We start from the raw sequence: 18,967 nt of genomic DNA on the forward strand, positions 1-18,967 counted from the left end.
ATGCTGAATATTTTTTCATATATCTGTTGGCTGCTCGTGTATCTTCTGTTGAGAAATGTCTCTTCATTTGACCCTTTGCCCACTTTTTAGTGGGAAGATTATTATTGTTATTATTATTATTATTATTACTGTTAAGCTCTTTGAATTCCTTGTATATTCTGGATATTCATCCTTCATCAGATGAATAGTTTGCAAATATTTTCTGTCATTCAACGGGTTTTCTTTTCACTCTGTTGATTGTTTCCTTTGCTGTGCAGAAGCATTTTAGTTTAACATAATTGAAATTGTCTATTTTTGTTTTTGTTTTCTGTGCTTTTGAGGTATTAGCCATAAAATATTTGCCTAAATCAATATCCTGGAGTGTTTCTCCCATGGTTTTTCTGGTCAGTTTTTATATTTGGGTCTTACATGTAAGTATTTAATCCCTTTTGAGTTGATTTTTTGCATGTGTTGAGATATGGCCTCTAATTTCATTCCTCTGCATATGGATATCCTGTTTTCCCAGCACCACTTATTGAAGAAGGTGTCCTTTCCCGAGTGTATACTCTATGTTCTTGGCACTTTTTTTAAGAAGGTTAGTTGGCTGTAAATATGTGGACTTATTTCTTTCTGGGTCTCTATTCTTTTTCATAGGCCTATATGTCATTGGGTTCTCTATTCTTTTTCATTGGCCTATATGTCATTGGGTTTTCTATTCTTTTTCATTGGCCTATAGGATTTTTTTTCTATTTTTGTGAATAATGTTATTGGTATTTTATAGGGTTGCCTTAAATCTGTAGATTGCTTTTGGTGTAATGGTTGTTTTAACAATATTAATTTTTATCCATGAGCATGAGTGTCTTTCCACTTTTTGTGTCCTCTTTAATTTCTTTCATCGGTGTTTTGTGATTTTCCTTGTAAACATCTTTCATCTCTTTGGTTAAATTTATTCTTAGGTTTTTTGTGTGGTTTGGTTTTTGTTTTGTAACTATTGTGAATGGGATTGTTGTCTTGATTTCTTCTTCAGCTACTGTGTTATTGGTATATAGAAACACTACTGATCTTTGTATGTTGATTTAGTATGCTGCAACTTTACTGAATTCATTTATCAATTCTAAGAGTTATTTGGTAGTGTCTTTAGATTTTTCTATATATAAGATCATGTCATCTGCAAAAAGAACAATTTGACTTCCCCTTTTCTAATTTGAATACCTTTTATTTCTTTCTCTTGCTTGACTGCTCTGGGTAGGACTTCCAATACTATGTCAAATAGGAATGGTAAAAGTGGGCATCCTTGTCTTGTTCCAGTTCTTGGAGGAAAGGCTTTCTGGTTTTCTCCATTCAATATGTTAGCAGTGGGATTGTCATATATAGCCTTTATTATGTTGAGAGTGTACCTCCTATGCCTGATTTGTTGAGAGTTTTTGTCACGAAAGGATGTTGAATTTTATCAAACACCTTTTCTGTACCTACTAATATGATTGTATGGTTTTTGTCCTTTATTCTGTTAATGTAATATATCACATTGATTGATTTGCATATGTTGAAACATCCTTGCATCCCTGGGGGAAAAAAAAAAAAACCGCTTGATCATGGTGTATTATCTTTTTGATATTTGTTGGATTTGGTTTCCAAGTATCTTGTTGAGGATTTTTTCATCTATATTCATCAGAGATAAGTAGTTTTCTTTTTTTGTTGTGTACTTGTCTAATTTTGGTATTAAGGTAATGGTGACCTTGCTGAATGAGTCAGGAAGAATTCCCTCCTCTTCAATTTTCTGAAATAGTTTGAGAAGAATTGGTATTAATTCTGCTCTTAAGTTTGGTAGAATTTGTCAGTAAAGCCATCCAGTCCTGGGCTTTTCTTTCTTGGGGGATATTTTATTACTGATTCAATCTCCTCACTAAATATTGGAGTGTTCAGGTTTTCTGTTTCTTCCTGGTTCAATCTTTGTAGGTTGTCTGTGTCCAGGAACTTATCCATTTCCTCTAGGTTTTTCTGTTTGTTATTGTACAGTTGTTCATAATAATCTCTAATGATCCTCTGTATTTCTATGTTATCAGTTGTAATGTCTACTTTTGTATTTCTAATTCTGTTTATTTGTGTCTTCTCTCTTTTCTCTTGGTTAGTCTAGCTAGTGGTTTATCTATTTTGCTTACCTTTTTTTTAAACTGACTTTTCATTTAGTTGATCCTTCGTATTTTTTTTTAGTCTCTTTTTAACTGAGTTCTGATCTGACCTTTATCATTTCTTTCCTTCTGCTAATTTGGGGTTTGGTTTATCTTGCTTTTCTAGTTCATTGAGGTGCATCATTAAGATGTTTACTTGAAATCTTTCCACCTTTTTTTTTTTGAAACAGAGTCTCGTACTGTCATTCAGGCTAGAGATCAGTGGCATGATCTCAGCTCACTATAACCTTCACCTCCCTGGTTCAAGTGATTCTCCTGCCTCAGCCTCCCAAGTATCTGGGATTACAGGCACCCACCACCACACCCAGTTAATTATTGTATTTTTAGTAGGGACGGGGTTTCACCATGTTGATCATGCTGGTCTTGAACTCCTGACCTCAAGTGATCCTCCCACCCTGGTCTCACAAAGTGCTGGGATTACAGGCGTGAGCCACCACACCCAGCCTTTTTCAACTTTTTTAATGTAGGCATTTATTGCTATAAAATACTCTCTTAGCACTGCTTTTGCTGAATCTTAGAGGATTTGTTATGTTGCATTTCCATTTTGATTTGTTTCAATAAATTTTTAAATTTCTTTCTTAATTTCTTCATTGACCCAGTGATCACTCAGGATCATGTTGTTTAATTTCAATGTATTTGTACAGTTTCTAAAGTTCCTCTTGATTTCTAGCTTTATTCTATTATACACTGATATGATTTCAATGTTTAGAAATTTGTTGAAATAGTTTGTGGCCCATCATATGGTCTACCCTGCAGAATTTTCCATGTGCTGATGAAAAGAATGTGTGTTCGGCAGCTAGTGGTTAAAATGTTTTGTAAGTATCTGTTAGGTCCATTTGGTCCAAAGCATAGTTTAAATCTAATGTTTCTTTGTTGATTTTCTGTCTAGATGATTGGCCCAATGCTGAGAATGGGGAGTTGAAGTCCCCAACTATTATTGTGTTAGAGTTTATCTCTCCCTTTAGCTCTAATAATATTTACATTATGTATCTGGGTGCTCTGGTGTTGGGCATATATATTTAGACTTGTTACATTCCCTCACTGAATTGATCCTGTTATCATTATAAAATGACTTTGTCTCTTTTTACATTTTTGACTTAAAATCCGTTTTATCTGATATAAGGATAGCTACTCCTACTCACTTTTGGTTTTTGTTTCTGTGGAATATCTTTTTTCATCCCTTCGTGTTTAGTCTTTATGTGTCTTTACAAGTGAAGTGAGTTTCTTGTAGGTAGCATATATTTGGGTTATTTAAAAATTCATTCAGCCAGTCTACATCTTTTAATTGGGGAATCTAATTCATTTATATTCAAAGTTATTATTGATAGGCAAGAACTTATTCCTGTCATTTTGGTAATTGTTTTCTGGTTATTTCATGTATCCTTTTCCCTTCTGTTCCTCTCTTAATGTTTATAATTTCAGTTTGGTGGTTTTCTGTAGTCCTTGAGTCCTTTGTCTTTCTCATTTGTGTGTTTGCTGTGCCAATGAGTTTTATGTTTTCAGGATGGTAGATATTATCCTATTGCTTCCAGATATAGTACTCCCTTAAGCATTTCTTATAGGGCCTGTCTAATGGTGATGGATTTCCTCAGTTTTTGCTTGTCTGGAAAAGATTTTATTTCTCCTTCGTTTTTGAAAAACAGCTTCGCTGAGTATAGTACTCTTTGTTGACTCTTTTTTCTTCTTCTTCTTCTTTCAGTGTTTTGAGTATATCATCTCATGCTGTTTTGGCCTGTAAGAGTTCTGCTGAGAAATCTGCTGTTAGTCTGATGGGGATTTCTTTATACGAGACTTGATGCTTTTCTCTTGCTGTTTTTAGAATTCTCTTTTTTCTTTCTTTGTTTTTGACTCTTGACTCTAATGTGTCTTAGAGAAGGCCTTTTCAAGTTGATCTATTTGGGGATCCTTGAGTTTCCTGTACCTGAATGTCTATATCTGTTGTAAGACTTTGGAACTTTTCAGCTTGTTATTATTATTTTGCATTAACAGTGTGTATGTGTTGTGTGCGTGTGTGTGTGTGTGTGTTTCAACAAGGAATGAAAACAACCTTTTTTTTCTTTTTTTAGACGGAGTCCTGCTCTGTCACCCAAGTTGGAGGGCAGTTGCATCATCACAGCTCACTGCTGCCTCAAACTCTTTGGCTCAAGTGATCCTTCCACCTCAATCTCTCAGTCTCCCAAGTAGCTAGGTCTCTAGGCACATGCCACCACACCCAGTTAATTTTTCAAATGCTCTGTAGAGATAGAGTCTTACTACCTTGCCTTGTCTAGTCTCAAACTCCTGGCCTCAAGCGATTTTCCCACCCTCCCAATGTGTGGGATTATAGACATGAGCTACTATGCCCAGTCCTCAGCTATTATTTTGTTGAATAGGTTTTCTATGTCTTTGTCAATTTCTTCTCCTTCTGGATTACCCAACATTTCAATATTTGGTAGCTGTATGTCACTCATATGTCACATATGCTTTTTTCATTCTTTTTAATTCTTCATTTCTTTCTCTCTCTCTCTTTTTTTTTTTTTTGGTCTGACTGGGTTGTTTCAAAATACCAGCCCTTAAGTTCAAAAATTATTTTTTCAAGTCTATTGTTGAAGCTCTAGATCATATTTTTAATTTTTAAAAAATTCTTCAGTTCTAGGATTTCTTTTTGGATTTTAAAAGTTGTATCTCTGTTGAATTTCTTATTCAGATCATGAATTTTTTTCTGATTTCTTTGTATTGCTTATCTGTGTTCTGTTGTATGTCACTGAGCTTCAATATTGTTATTTTGATTTTTTTTGGCATTCCATAGATTTCTTTTTCATTGGAATCTGTTCCTGGAGAATCATTGTGTTCTTTTGGAAGTGTCATGTTTCCTCGCTTTTTCTTGCTTCTTGTGTTTTACATTGATATCTGCACTTCTTCCCATTTTGGGGGGATGGGGGTTGGCTTTTGTAGGAGAAGACTTTTTCTTTAGATGTCTTTATAGTGTGGATTGGGTAGGATATTTGAACTTTGATTCTTGCTGCGTGCAGTCATGTGGTTTCTGTACGATTTCTTCAGCTGTAATCAGCATCAGTGGTGCTTGTGAGTTCCTTGGTGGCTTATGCTGTGGTTGTTAGTGGAGGCTGTGGTTTTGCTGGGGATGGGGATACCAGATGGGACAGTTCTTGGGCCCCAGTGGTGGTGGCAGCAGGCTGAGTCTTCCCATCCCTGGGGCCCAGCAGTATACATGGGCACTGGTGTTAGAGGATCCAGACAGGCTAATTATTGGGCCTCCAAGTGGCTTTCTTAGGTGTCAGCAGTGGCAATGGTGATTTGGGCATATCTTTGGGTCCCTGGGTGGCATGTATGGTGTTCGTGATGGCAGGAGTGGTAGCAGGCCAACCCTCAGGCCCCCAGGGGACATGCATAAGTGCCAGTGGTGGAAGCAACAGTCTGAGCAGGTCATTCCCTAGAGCCCCAGGTGGTACATGCAGGTGGGTGCTAGCAGTGGTGATGGCAGCAGGTTGGGCAGACCTGTCCTCATACCCTGGAAGTAGTGTACACATTCAGCGGTGGTTGGTGGAGAAGGTTGATCCTCAGGCCTCAATAACACTTGTGGGCTCTGGCAGGCCAGGCAGGTCCCCAGGAGAAGCGCATAGATGCTGGTGATGGCAGGCAGGGTGGATTGATCCCCAGGTCCCTGGACAGCACATGTGGGCAATGGCAGAGGTGGCATCAGGCATAGTGGGCCTGTTCTCAGGCCCTCAATGATGTGCATGAGTGTATACTGTGGTGGATAGGATGGGTCAATCCCTAGGTTCCCAGTTAATGTGTGTGGGCACCAGCAGAGTGGGCAGACTCACCCTCAGGTCCCTAGATGGCATGCCTGGGTGCCAACAGCAGGTGGGGCAAGACAGTCTTCAGGTCCCCTGATAGTGCACATGAGGAACAGCTGTGGCAAGCAGGGGAAGTGGATCCCAGTACCCAAGATGGCACACTTGGGTGGAAGCAGCAGTGGGCAGGTGTGCCTGTCCTCAGACTCCAGGACAGCATCTAGATGGGCTGGTTTCATGTCCACCAAAGGTGCATTCAGGTGTGTGGTAGCTCTGCTGCTGAAAGGGCAATGTTTGCTATCAGTGGCAGTCACTCCAGGCAGGTGGCTCTCAGGCTCTGGAGAGGGTATGCACAGCTCACCTTGTTCTGGGCTAGCCTCCCTGGTGCACTGCACAGCCCATCCCCCACAGTGTAGAACGTATGGGCCAGAGTGCTGGGGACCCGGCCATTCTACTGGATCCAGCTAGTGTCACTGTGCTTTAGCCATCTGAGTGGACAAAGGGGAATTTCAGTGGGGTTCTAGGGATGTGGAGATACAGGGGCTGTTGGGCCCTGGGGCAGGATACAGTCTGGTGGGGGCTGGGAGCTCAAAATGGTGCCATGCTATAGCTACTTGGGTCTCGGGGGTTGCATGGGACCCAGCATGAACTCCCTCTCTGGAATGATGCCATTGTATCAACTCCAAGCCACTCTCTCTACTAGTCTCACAGCCTGCAAGGGCTGAGGGGCTCTCCTGTGGCTAGGATTGCAAGAATCCATGGTCGAAGTATGGACTGCTGAAGATCTCTCACTTATCTTTTTCCCACACTGGGGAGCCTCTCCTGGCTCCCAGCCAATCTGAGCAGTGACAGCTGCCTTGCTTCCCTTTCCTTCTGTGTCTCAGATGTTCTTTGACACTTTCCTGCCGAATTCCAGTGTTCTCTCTTCGATGCTCTATCCAACTTGTGATTATCTACTCAGTGTTTTGGTCCTTCTTTGTGAATGCGAGTGCTGGGTGCCTTTAGTCCTTTTCTTACATTTTAAGCTTATCAATAAATTACTCAATCTGTGTAATGGAAATTTTGTTATTAAATGTCAGAAAGATAACTGGGCTTAGAGCAAAACACTAGATTTAGATTTAGGGCTTACTCTCATTTTATATCGACTAAAATAAGTATGAATTAATAGATTCATTTTGCTTGATCCTCCTGGCTGTAAAATTCTATGATGTTTTGGCACAGCAAGTTACCACTTCATTGTTAGGAAATACTTCTTCTCAGAGGCTCCTTTTTATTATAATAATTTAAAAAATAATAACATCTATCTTTTTAATATTATAGCATCTCTGCAAATAGTTGTTTTAATAGCAATATTTGTTATTACCTGCCTGAAAAAAAGTCAGATATCATACCTTTTTAATTTTTATTCCAAAAGAAAGTTTTCAGACAAATGAGTAGGTAAATACATAGAGATAATTATATATATGTGCATAGACAAAAGACTGAAAGGATATTTACATAAAATATTGACTGTGGTAACATATAGATGGTGGGATAACGGAGATTTCTGTTTTCTTTGTTGTATTTTTCTTTCTTTTTCAAATTTTGGATAATGAGCATGCATTACTTTTATAATCAGAAATAAATTACAAATATTTTAAACAGATGTGTTTGGATTCTTTCTATCTTTTCACATGATAACTGTAAATATAAAAGTTCTTTGTGTATCTACCTTCTCTGCACAGTAAATCCCAGTTATTTTTTGAACGAAGTCCAACCAGAATTGGAGGAACTTACAAAAAACTGGTTTACCGTGAATATACAGATGCTTCCTTCCAAACACAGAAGGCAAGAGAAGAACACCTTGGAATCCTTGGTAAAATTCTGTTCATAGCTTGTGGGGTTATAAACATTATTTATAAATATTCTGCAATCAAAATAGTATTCATCAACCCAGTTAGAGATTTTAGCGATAATATTATAGACTTATGAAAATAATACATCAATTCACCCAATGACTTTATTTTATTTTATTTTATTTTATTTTATTTTATTTTATTTTATTTGAGACGGTCTTGCTCTGTTGCCCAGGGTGGAGTGCAGTGGTGTGACCTCTGTTTACTGCAACCTTTGCCTCTCAGGCTCAAATGATCCTCTCATCTCAGCCTCTGGAATAGCTGGGACTACAGGAACACACCATCATACTCAGCTAATTTTTGTGATGTTTTTGTTTTGTTTTTTTGAGACAGGGTCTCACTCTTTTGCCCAGGCTGGAGTGCAATGGCACAATCTCAGCTCACTGCAATCTCTCCTCTCAGATTCAAGCAATTCTTGTGCTTCAGCCTTCCAACTAGCTGGGACCACAGACACACATCACCACACCCAGCTAATTTTTGTATTTTTTGTAGAGACCGGGTTTCAACATGTTGCCCAGGCTGGTCTCGAACTCCTGGGCTCAAGCCATCTGCCCATCTCGGCCTTCCAAATTGCTGGGATTACAAGCGTGAGCCACTGAGCCCAGCCCACCGTGATTTTAACTACATTCTTTGTTCCTATAAATCCAAAGAGACTAATCTTCATCTAATATTTAATATCTTTGATCCAAAGTGACTTTATAAGACCTTGAATCATCTAGTCTTCTTGCAGTTGCACCCATTTCTGGGTTCATGGCATCATCCCTTTAATTTCTTCCTAAAAGAACTTTACTCAAGTAACACAGCTTGACAATGAATTACTAACTCTGTTGGTTTCTAGGCCCTGTTATTAAGGCAGAGGTGGGACAGACCATCAAAATCACTTTCTATAACAATGCTTCCCTACCACTCAGCATTCAGCCTCATGGACTCCTTTACAACAAGAGCAAAGAGGGCTCATTCTACAAAACACCTGGAGAAAGTAAGTAGAGCTCAAGGGAGGTCCAAGTGAGCCATACCGCCATATAATGCCAGCAAGAAATATAACTCCTATTGTGCAGCCTACCTGTCACAGTGTAACAGCTCTGTATACTTATTGTGGCAGTTATTACTTTAGTTCCTATTCAACTGTCACCCAAAGAGAAAGATCTGTTCTTGCTCTCAGAGATCTCACAGCCTAGACTAGTGTACTTATGGTTTTAGGTTATATTCTATAAATGTTTATTTCTTGTTAGGTACCCCTCCACCCTCTTCACATGTAAATCCTGGCACAACATTTGTCTATACATGGGAAGTTCCAAAAGATGTGGGTCCCACCTCCACAGATCCCACCTGCTTGACCTGGTTCTATTACTCTTCAGTAAATGAGAAAAGAAAAATCAACAGTGGCCTTCTGGGGCCTCTCCTTGTATGTAGAAATGGAAGTCTTGGAGAGGATGGCAAACAGGTGAGTCCTGAGGCATATGGCCAGGTAACCCTTGGTGAGAGGTGCCTGAGACAGAACTGCAGAGGAATGACAATGTCTCAGGGCCAGAGGAATCAGCAGCTTCAACTTCTGTGTACTGATGTCTCCCAATTCTATTCTTTCCTCAACTAAACACCTGGTTCTGCCCAATAAACATGCACCCTGGCATGTCCCACAGACATCTCATCCTTTTGGGCAGACCTTTACCGCCCCTCCCTTTCCTAAATCAGCCTCTTTTCTTCCTCTGCTCTATGCCTTAGTTAATAATATCACCAAACCTTGGACTTTCGTCAACAACTCCTTCTGTCTCACATACACATTTATCACTAAGTCTCCAATACCTCTGCATTATTTTAGGCACTATCATCTCTTTCTGAATTCCTTTCATTCTTAACTTACGTTTCCACTCTTATCTTGCTTTAGTACAGCTAGTCCACATCCCTCCCTAAGGAATCTGGTTATAGCACTCCTGAAACAAAATCTCCCCACAATTTGTTGATGCAGAAACCAACACATCAGATCCTGACAATTCCCTCAGATTTATGTCCCGTCCCACCCCTACACTGCAGAATTAGCTTCTTCTAAATGGCAAAGTAGAATTCTGCATTATGGTGGAATTAGCTCCTTAGGCCCTGAGTAAGGAAGGTTATTTGACCTCTCTGATTTTCCCCTCTTCTCTCCATCTGGAATGGCCTTTCCTCACTGTTTTATCTGCCAAAAGTGGGAGACATTTTTGAAACTCAGACTGAGAGTACCTTCCTTTGGACAATGTTTCCTGACTAATGTCAGTTGAAGCTCCTGCAGGTTACCATAGTCCCTTAGGTATGTTTCTATTAGCATATTTATCCATGCAATTGTTTTCATTGGCCTGTTTCTTCCACTAGGCTGTTTCTAGTGGAAGTATACACAAGGTTTTCTAGAAAGTTTCTAGAAAGTATAAACAAGATTTTATTAATTTTTTAATAATAACCACAGCTCCTCTTGGGCATATAATAGGTGCTCAATAAATGTTAGTTAAATGAATTTCCCTTTTTTCTCACTCAGAAGTGAACTAATATCTAGTTCTTTTCTACATTTATATAAAAAGTATAGGTAACAAAGCTTTATAAATCCATACATATATAACAATGTATATCTTATTCAAAATTATAAATATATATTTATATTTATCTATATATGAGTCATATTTATAGTGTCATCATTCTTATAACACATATAATTTTTACATTTAATCTAGTAATATGTTTATATTAAATTTGTTCAAAAGCTCTAAAAATTCAGACTTTCTAGAATTGAAAACTATTTATTTAACTTACTTTCCATAGAGTACATTATGTTAAAAGCCACTATAAACATCTTATGGTTTAGTTTATGAAGTTTAGATATAGGAATCTCTGGAGTAAACACTTTATATTAAAAAAGTCACAGAGATTTCTCCCAACTTCTTAGTTCTGTGATAATTCATTCACTGGGAGTTGTGCCTTTCTATGGACTATCCAAAATCAGGAAGTCCATTGATCAAATTTTTCATAAGTACACAATCTCCTTGTGTGGGAAACACTGTATGCAGATCAACCATTTGGCTAGATTTGAATATGGACCGTCTATACTTCATGTCTATTCCTTTTTCTATTCTCTTCCACAGAAAAGAGTAGACAAAGAGTTTTACCTACTTGCCACAATATTTGATGAAAATGAAAGTGATCTCTTGGAGGAAAATATCAGAACGTTTATCACAGAGCCTGAAAACATAGATAAAGAGGATCCAGACTTCCAAGCCTCAAATAAGATGTACTGTAAGAAACAATTTAACTTACAAGATAAATGCATTAAACACTGAATTTTATTTTGCCTAAAGAAGTATGGATTAAAATGGACTTAGGTTTTCCCCACAACGGTTGGCTAATACACTTATGTTTCCTTTAAATATCATTTCCCAGTCAGGTGCGGTGGCTCACACCTGTAATCCCAGCACTTTGAGAGGCCGAGGTTGGTGGATCACCTGAGGTCAGGAGTTTGAGACAAGCCTGGCCAACATGGTGAAACCCCGTCTCTACTAAAAATACAAAAATTAGCCGGGAGTGGTGGAGCATGCCTGTAATCCCAGCTACTTGGGAGGCTGAGGCAGGAGGATCACTTGAACCCAGGAAGCAGAGGTTGCAGTGAGTTGAGATCGTGCCATTGCCCTCCAGCCTGGGTAACAAGAGCAAAACTCCATCTCAAAAAAAAAATAAATATATACATAATAAATAAATATCATTTCCTAAGAAGAATATTATCTACTAGGGTGATTATTTTGAATTTAACTTACCAAATATTTACCAACACCTTCTTGGTGCAATATATTTTATCTATAGCTAAATGTGAAAAGTCACGTACTTCTCTATTGCCAAATTCGAAGAGTGGGTGGAGTAGGGTGTTTGTTGAGCTGGTTGGGTGGGTTGGTAGGTGGCTGGTTGGTTGGTTGTTGGTTTTTGAAGACTGTACAGTGCAGTGGGAAAAGGGTTGATCCAGAATCTGGAGACTTGGACTTTGGTCTTAACATTTTAGTTTATTAGCCATATGACATTGGACAAGTAACCACTTCTCTGGCCTTGGTTTCCTCAACTCTAAAAGGAAGGGCTTGACTGGAATAACCCAGTGAGAGTATCATGGAATTCTGTCATTCTCTAATTCTATAATGTCATTTTTAGCCCCCATGAAGTGATTAAATAACAATAGAGGAGAGGAAAGTTGAAAAAATTGCTTTGCTTTTTTTACATGAATGAGCTGCTTCATGATTAATACTTTGTTGGGTTTCAAAAGATATCAAGTACCAGTACATTAAATACTCTTTCCTTTGTTACAAATGCCTTACAGCCATAAATGGATACATGTATGGAAATCTGCCTGGATTGGATATGTGCTTAGGAGACAACGTTTTGTGGCACGTTTTTAGTGTAGGATCAGTGGAAGATTTACACGGGATATATTTTTCAGGAAATACCTTCACTTCTTTAGGAGCAAGAAAGGACACAATACCTGTGTTTCCTCATACTTCTCAGACACTTTTGATGACACCTGATTCTATAGGTGAGCAGTGGGTCTTTTCATTCAGCCTGAAACATTAAAGTATGCAGAAGCACTATCTTTATATGCACTGAATGTTCTGTACAGAAAAAAAAATTGAACTGATACAAACAATGCTTGAGAAACCTTTGCCCTGCTCCATTTCATTTATAAGAGCCTTAGTGTCTCATTTTCCTGTACACATAAATCCCCTCAGTTTTTTCAGGTCCTCTTCCTAGTTCTTTAGGCTTTAAACCATCCCAATGCTCTTCAAACATGATGCAGATGTTTTAAATCCTTTAAACTCATCTTCATTCTGTTGTCTTCTGCATTTCTTACTCTTCGGTCCATTTGTTTCCCAGACCTTCCTCCTGCTTCGACCTTACCCTGCTGCCTTGTGCCTTCCTCTTTCTATCCTCCTTACTTGCTTTGCTCTCTAGATCAATGTTTTAGCTTCAGTGAGGTTGATCCTTGCTGGCAACATTTTTTTTTAAGAAGGCGCCCCCTATCAAAGAACTGTGTGGGGGTCAAAGGCAACCAGCCTTCTTTCTGAACCTCATTTCCTCATTTGTAAAATAGGAATTGTAAAAACTTGTAATTTGCAAAAAGGAACAGACAATGATCAATGAGATAGGTAAAGTATAGTAAAGTGCCTGCCATATGTTAGACTTTCAATAAATGCGAGTTCCTTCTTTAATCTAGTAGATCAACCCTTGTCCTTTACACCTGTCCCCCCAAAATCCATCTATCTTGGTCAAAAATGACTGATACCAACCAAAACCAGGCTATATGATAAACTACTGTGTAAATACCATGAATTGGTATCTTGACTCTTTGTGATGCCAGATATTCATTTGACTACATTTTCTTCATTTCAACATTTAAAATTTTACTTTTCAAACAAACAAAATTTGTGATTCAGAGTAATTCGAGGGGAAAAGAAAGAGATCTTTGGCCGGGTGCGGTGGCTCACGCCTGTAATCCCAGCACTTTGGGAGGCCGAGACGGGTGGATCATGAGGTCAGGAGATCGAGACCATCCTGCCTAACACAGTGAAACCTCATCTCTACTAAAAATACAAAAAACTTAGCTGGGCGTAGTGGCGGGCACCTGTAGTCCCAGTTAGTCGGGAGGCTGAGGCAGGAGAATGGTGTGATCCCAGGAGGTGGAGCTTACAGTGAGAGATCACACCACCGCGCTCCAGCCTGGTCTACAGAGCAAGACTCAGTCTCAAAAAAAAAAAAAAAAAGAGAGAGCTCTTTCTCTGGTACTTTTTTTCCCTCCTCTTTGTTAGAGATGTACCTGCATGCTCATTCAGGGACAAGTTATTTCTTTTTCCTGCCCCAGTCCTTCCTCACCTCTCCCATGCAGGTGTTTTTCTGGATTTAAAAACTACCTTGTCTCATTCTCTTTTCCAAGGCATATCAACTGTAGCAAACAAGTGGAGACATGTACACTATATGTCAAACATGGTGCTAGAGCTTGTACAGGGATTATTTCGTTTTAAACAAATTCTTTTTCTCAAACCCTCTGAGTCTGAAGGTTTTGCTTTCTTGTACATCTTCTTAAACCTTACCCTCAACAAAAGTCACAGCAACAACAGAAATATGTAGAGTTGAAAAGAGCATTCGTCAAGAAGCAGTGTCAGCACATGGTGGGCCTAAAATTACCAAGGTAAAAGAAAGAAAACTGGAATTCAGGTGGAATGTTCTGGTCGGAATCAGGCTAGAGTTTTTTTTGTTATGGTGGTTTGTTTTCGTTTTTGTCATTGTTTTGGATTTTTAATGTATTTTTAATGTATTCAACTTTTTTTCACTCCCTCCTCTGCTACCTACCACTCTGATCAAAGCCATTATCTCTCATCGATTATTTTTGATAGCCTCTCAACAGATCCCGTTTCTTCCACCATTGTACACGCCAGTCTATTCTCAGCACAGCTGCTAGAGTGTCCTTATACCCTTCATTGACTTAAAATCCCACAGTGGCTCTCCATTTCACTCAGTGAAAGCTATCATGTATTCAGTGGCCCACAAGAGCTCCACGACCTGGCCCTCCGCTCACTAGTACTCTCACCCTTGCTCCCTCCCTCCAGACACACTGGCCTCTTGGGTGGTCTTCATACACACCAAACAGACTCCTGGCCTGGGGCCTTTGCTACCTGTTTCTTCTGCCTAGAGAGAACACACTTTTACACTTTTCCTCCAGACCCACCTCATCTCTTATAAATTTTTGCCCAGATATCACCCTCTCATCGAGGCCTACCCTACTTACCCATGATATTGCTCACTGCTCTCTTGAGCCCTTCCCAACACACAACCAGAATTCTCAGTCCTCCTTATGCTGTTTTCCTTTTTTTCTTTAATCATAGCTCTTATCACCTTCCAGCATACATACAAGTTGCTTAACGTGTTTCTTGTCTGTCTCCACAACACCTTGCAATATGAACTCTGAGAGCAAGAATTTTTAACTATTTTGTTCTCTGATGTTTCCTGAATGCCTAGAAATACGTCTGACACAAAGAAGGTGATCAATAAATATTTGTTGAATTAATGAAAGAATGAATGAATGATTTTACTATACTTCTTTTGAGGGTTGCAGCTTATGAATAATTTTACAGAGGAAAGAAATCTGAAGGCAAAGCTTTAACCATTCCTTTCTTATTCGTCTGCAGGAACTTTTGATTTGGTTTGCATAACAATAAAACACAATCTAGGAGGCATGAAACATAAATATCACGTGAGGCAATGTGGGAAGCCAAACCCTGATCAAACACAATACCAGGAGGAGAAAATTATTTACATTGCAGCCGAGGAAATGGAATGGGATTATTCTCCTAGCAGAAAGTGGGAGAATGAACTCCACCGCTTACAAAGAGAGAAGTATGGTGATAGCTCCAGTCTCTAAATGGGAAGGGTTCTAAGGGTTCTTTCTGAGTCTTCCTGTCTTTCCTTTCAATCTGTCTGTGTGTGTCTGTGCCATGTGTCTGTGTTGTATTTATTTGTGTTTGGTATGGTGGGTGTGTGTGGTATACTTGTGTTTGTTACGGTGTATGTGTGCATAATGGGTATATAGGTGTGATATTTGTGTGTTTAGGATATTCTCAATTATAAATCACTTCAAAATTTGTGTGTGTGTGTGACATATTCAATTGCAAAGGGCTTCAAATCTTTCTGAATATCTATATAACTTACTTATGGGCTTTATTTCTTCCTGCCTGTCTTTTCACTTCGTGCATCCTTCCTGGACATACGTTACTGTCTGATCTCACCACAGGAATAGTAACATAACTTCAGCTACTTTCAGTATTTACAATCTGTCAGGTTTTTCTTTTGTCTTCATTTTCTTCTACCTCTGTTCTTCTGAGAACTTCAAATTAAAGACACCCGTTTTTCTCTTTTTGTACAATTTGATTTCTTTTTCTGGTTTTTCTCTCTTACTATTTATTTATAAAAACTAAATTTTATCCAGAAAATATGCTTTAAAATGTAGAGTGAATAACTATCTTGCTAGAATTAATATATTTTTTAAAAAGATGACTTACATTTCTAGGTAAAACCGCTTCCAGATATAAGAAGTTCTTCCATATGAGTTCTTTGTCTAAATTAATGGTTAAATTAACTAACTTTGTGGGGTTTTTTTGTTTTTGTTCTTATTTTCTTAAAGCCAAACGAGCATGTTTGTGGATAAAAGTGGGACACTTCTTGGGTCCAAATACAAGAAAGTCTTATATCGTCAATATGATGATGACACGTTCACAAATCAAACAAAAAGGAATGAAGATGAAAAACATCTTGATATACTAGGTATTGATATGCCATAAGATTGGTTTTCGAGTTTTTCTTGTCCTCAGCCATTAGAAATTGTTGTATGCATGGAGGCCGTTGTCAACCTCTACTTTGAAAGAGGAAAGTTCCTGTAATTCTAATTTGTTTGCTGATAGGCATTTTCACTGGGGAAAAAAATGATTCAAGTGTTGTTTCCTAAAAAATAAGGAGAATGTGGAAAAGTAATGTGCTCAGTGTCAGATTACCTGGATTCTTGCTCTCGGAATTAAAAAAATTCTAGAAAGGAGTTTAGAAGTAGCATTTAGGGATCATTTCAATAAAATTAAAACAAAGTCCAGGGGACCCTAGTAGAGTGAGGAAAGGAACTTCTTTATGTAAATTGAAGTGTCTTCTGTCTGAGTGAGGAAATTACAACTCTTTCTTCCACCCTTGATAGATCAACTAGGAAACCTCTGAGTCACCCCAGGTGCCCACATGCGACATTTCCACACGACCAACTCCTGTTTCAGTCTTAATATCTATGTGTATGTTAGAGGTTATTTTATGATGTGGGACTCTGAGGAGATGGATTTACATGCTGATGAAGAGGAACTTTTGCTCCTCTTGGCTCTCCGTGAGCCTCTAGAGCTTGTCTCTTTGTGAGCCCTGGAGGGAAGCCTCTTTGGAGGGAAGCCTATGCTATCCTGTTGCTGCTGCTTTTGAGTGGGCTCCTATCTTTAGTAGCCACAGGATGTTTGTTTTCTCTAGGATTCTGGCTGAATGCATGAAGAGAAATAATGCAATCTGACCCTCAAGGTTCTATTATTATGTATGCAAAAAGGAAAACACTTATTAAAAAGAAAAAACATACATATTGTTTGGGGAGGTGAAATGGTCACAGGCAGCAAAGAGGCCCTGGCTTTAGCTAGCATTTAGCCTAGAGCAGGCGTCTTCAGGGCTCTAATTTTAGTAATTGTAGCACAGGTTTGCAGAGTTCTTGCTGCTTATCTCATCTCAAAACCACCTGTGTTTCAGAAGTTTTCAGAGCCACTGATTCAATCTGCTTCCAAATAGAAAGAAGATTTAAAATTAATTTTATACCTGTAGTTCTTGGCTTAGGATGAAAGGGAGGGAGTAAAATGAAGGTTTTTAGTCTGTAAGAGAGAAAATCACTTTGGGTCAATAAACAGGCCTTGCAGCTCCTTGCAATCCTCCAGTAGAATAAGGAGCAAGAGAATAAAAGCCTTGAAATTTGAGATTGGTCAACAAAGAATAGAAAGGGTTTCATCTTTAAATTGTATGTTTTCCTAAGCATAAACCGATGTTCATTAAAATAAGTTTTCTGGCAAAAACAAGACAAAACAAAAACTCATAAAATTCTCAATGATTTAAAAATTTCAGGCAAAAATCATGTCTCATAAATCAGCAGTGATCTACTTGTTAAATGTTTTTATTTCATTTGGCTGCATGTTAAGTAAAAGGATAAGAATAAGTCACTGTGTAAATACTTAAGAAGACAGATGACTCATAATTTAAAATAAATAACAATTATCCAGACATATTCCTTTTTATATTCCCTAGGTCCATTAATATTGCTCAACCCTGGTCAAAGAATTCAAATTATCTTTAAAAATAAAGCCTCAAGACCGTATTCTATCCATGCTCATGGAGTGAAAACAAATAATTCCACTGTTGTTCCAACTCAGCCAGGTAATTACTCTGGAAGAAAAAAAAAAAAATCCCCAAAGCTTTTATGCAGGACTACGAGGCTAATGTTCTTTTAAATATATGGGTGCAGTTCCAGATGAGAGAGACCAGTGGACTAGTAAGATGGGCCTGAAGAAAGCATTTGGCGGGGAAGTTCCTTCTGCAAGTCAAGTTTACTTCCAGATTGGGGCACCATGAGCAAAACTGTGAAGTGAAGGTTTGGTCTTCAGGGACCACCTCCCCAGTGTATCAATTTCTCCTCTAGATCCACCCTCCCTTCCACCTCTTTACCTGTCCAGCTGCCAGGTATTCTTATACTATATTCAATCTCTCCAACTAAGGTGCTAAAGTAGGAGTTGAGTACAAGATGCAATATGTGAGAAAGTAGGGGAGGATTGAGCCAATAAGAGGAAATGATGGACCCCATGTATTAACATTTCCATGAAATGGAATCACTGCTACACAGCATGCCATTCAACATAATTAACTCAGAAGAACATTCATATTTTTTAATAAAAAATGTCCATTAAGCAGACTCTGATATGAGGATTTGTGTGTAGATAGTGCTCTTGGAATCAGCTAATATGGAAATAATGAGAAATGAGTAGGATTGGACAGGGAGTGAGGTTGAGCAGAGATGCAGCCTCAACAGAAGTCACAGTCAACCCCACTCTGATGATAGGGTGACCCTCAGCTGTCCTAAGCTGGAGTGAGACAGCTGGGCTGTTATGTCCCTGCAGCAGTTATTAGATGCAATCTTGAGCAAGGTGGCTTTCTTCAGCCAAGTCTCTCTCTAAAGCAGGCTGACACCTGCAGGAGTGAAATGTTCTTCATTCTTGATTGGGGATCTAGGGGTGTCCTAGAATGTCCACTATAGTTGCTCACCAAAACAAGTAGTTTTGGAAATTAAGAGTATCAATGAAAGCCAAATTCAGAAAGAAATGATTTGTAAAGCAGAGGGACTGATGATAGACTTTGATGGTGAGCAAAATATTTCTTTTTGTTTTTAAAAACAGTCTTAAGGTCTGTTGAGTCTCGTATTAAGGGAGTTTGCAAGTCAGCCCTCTGTTCTGATTAGTTAGGAAAGGATCTACTACATGCATTCCACAAACACTTCTGAGTACTCTAC

The sequence above is a fragment of the Papio anubis genome, chromosome 2 (assembly GCF_008728515.1).
Source record: "Papio anubis isolate 15944 chromosome 2, Panubis1.0, whole genome shotgun sequence".
NCBI classification, from domain to species: Eukaryota; Metazoa; Chordata; class Mammalia; order Primates; family Cercopithecidae; genus Papio; species Papio anubis.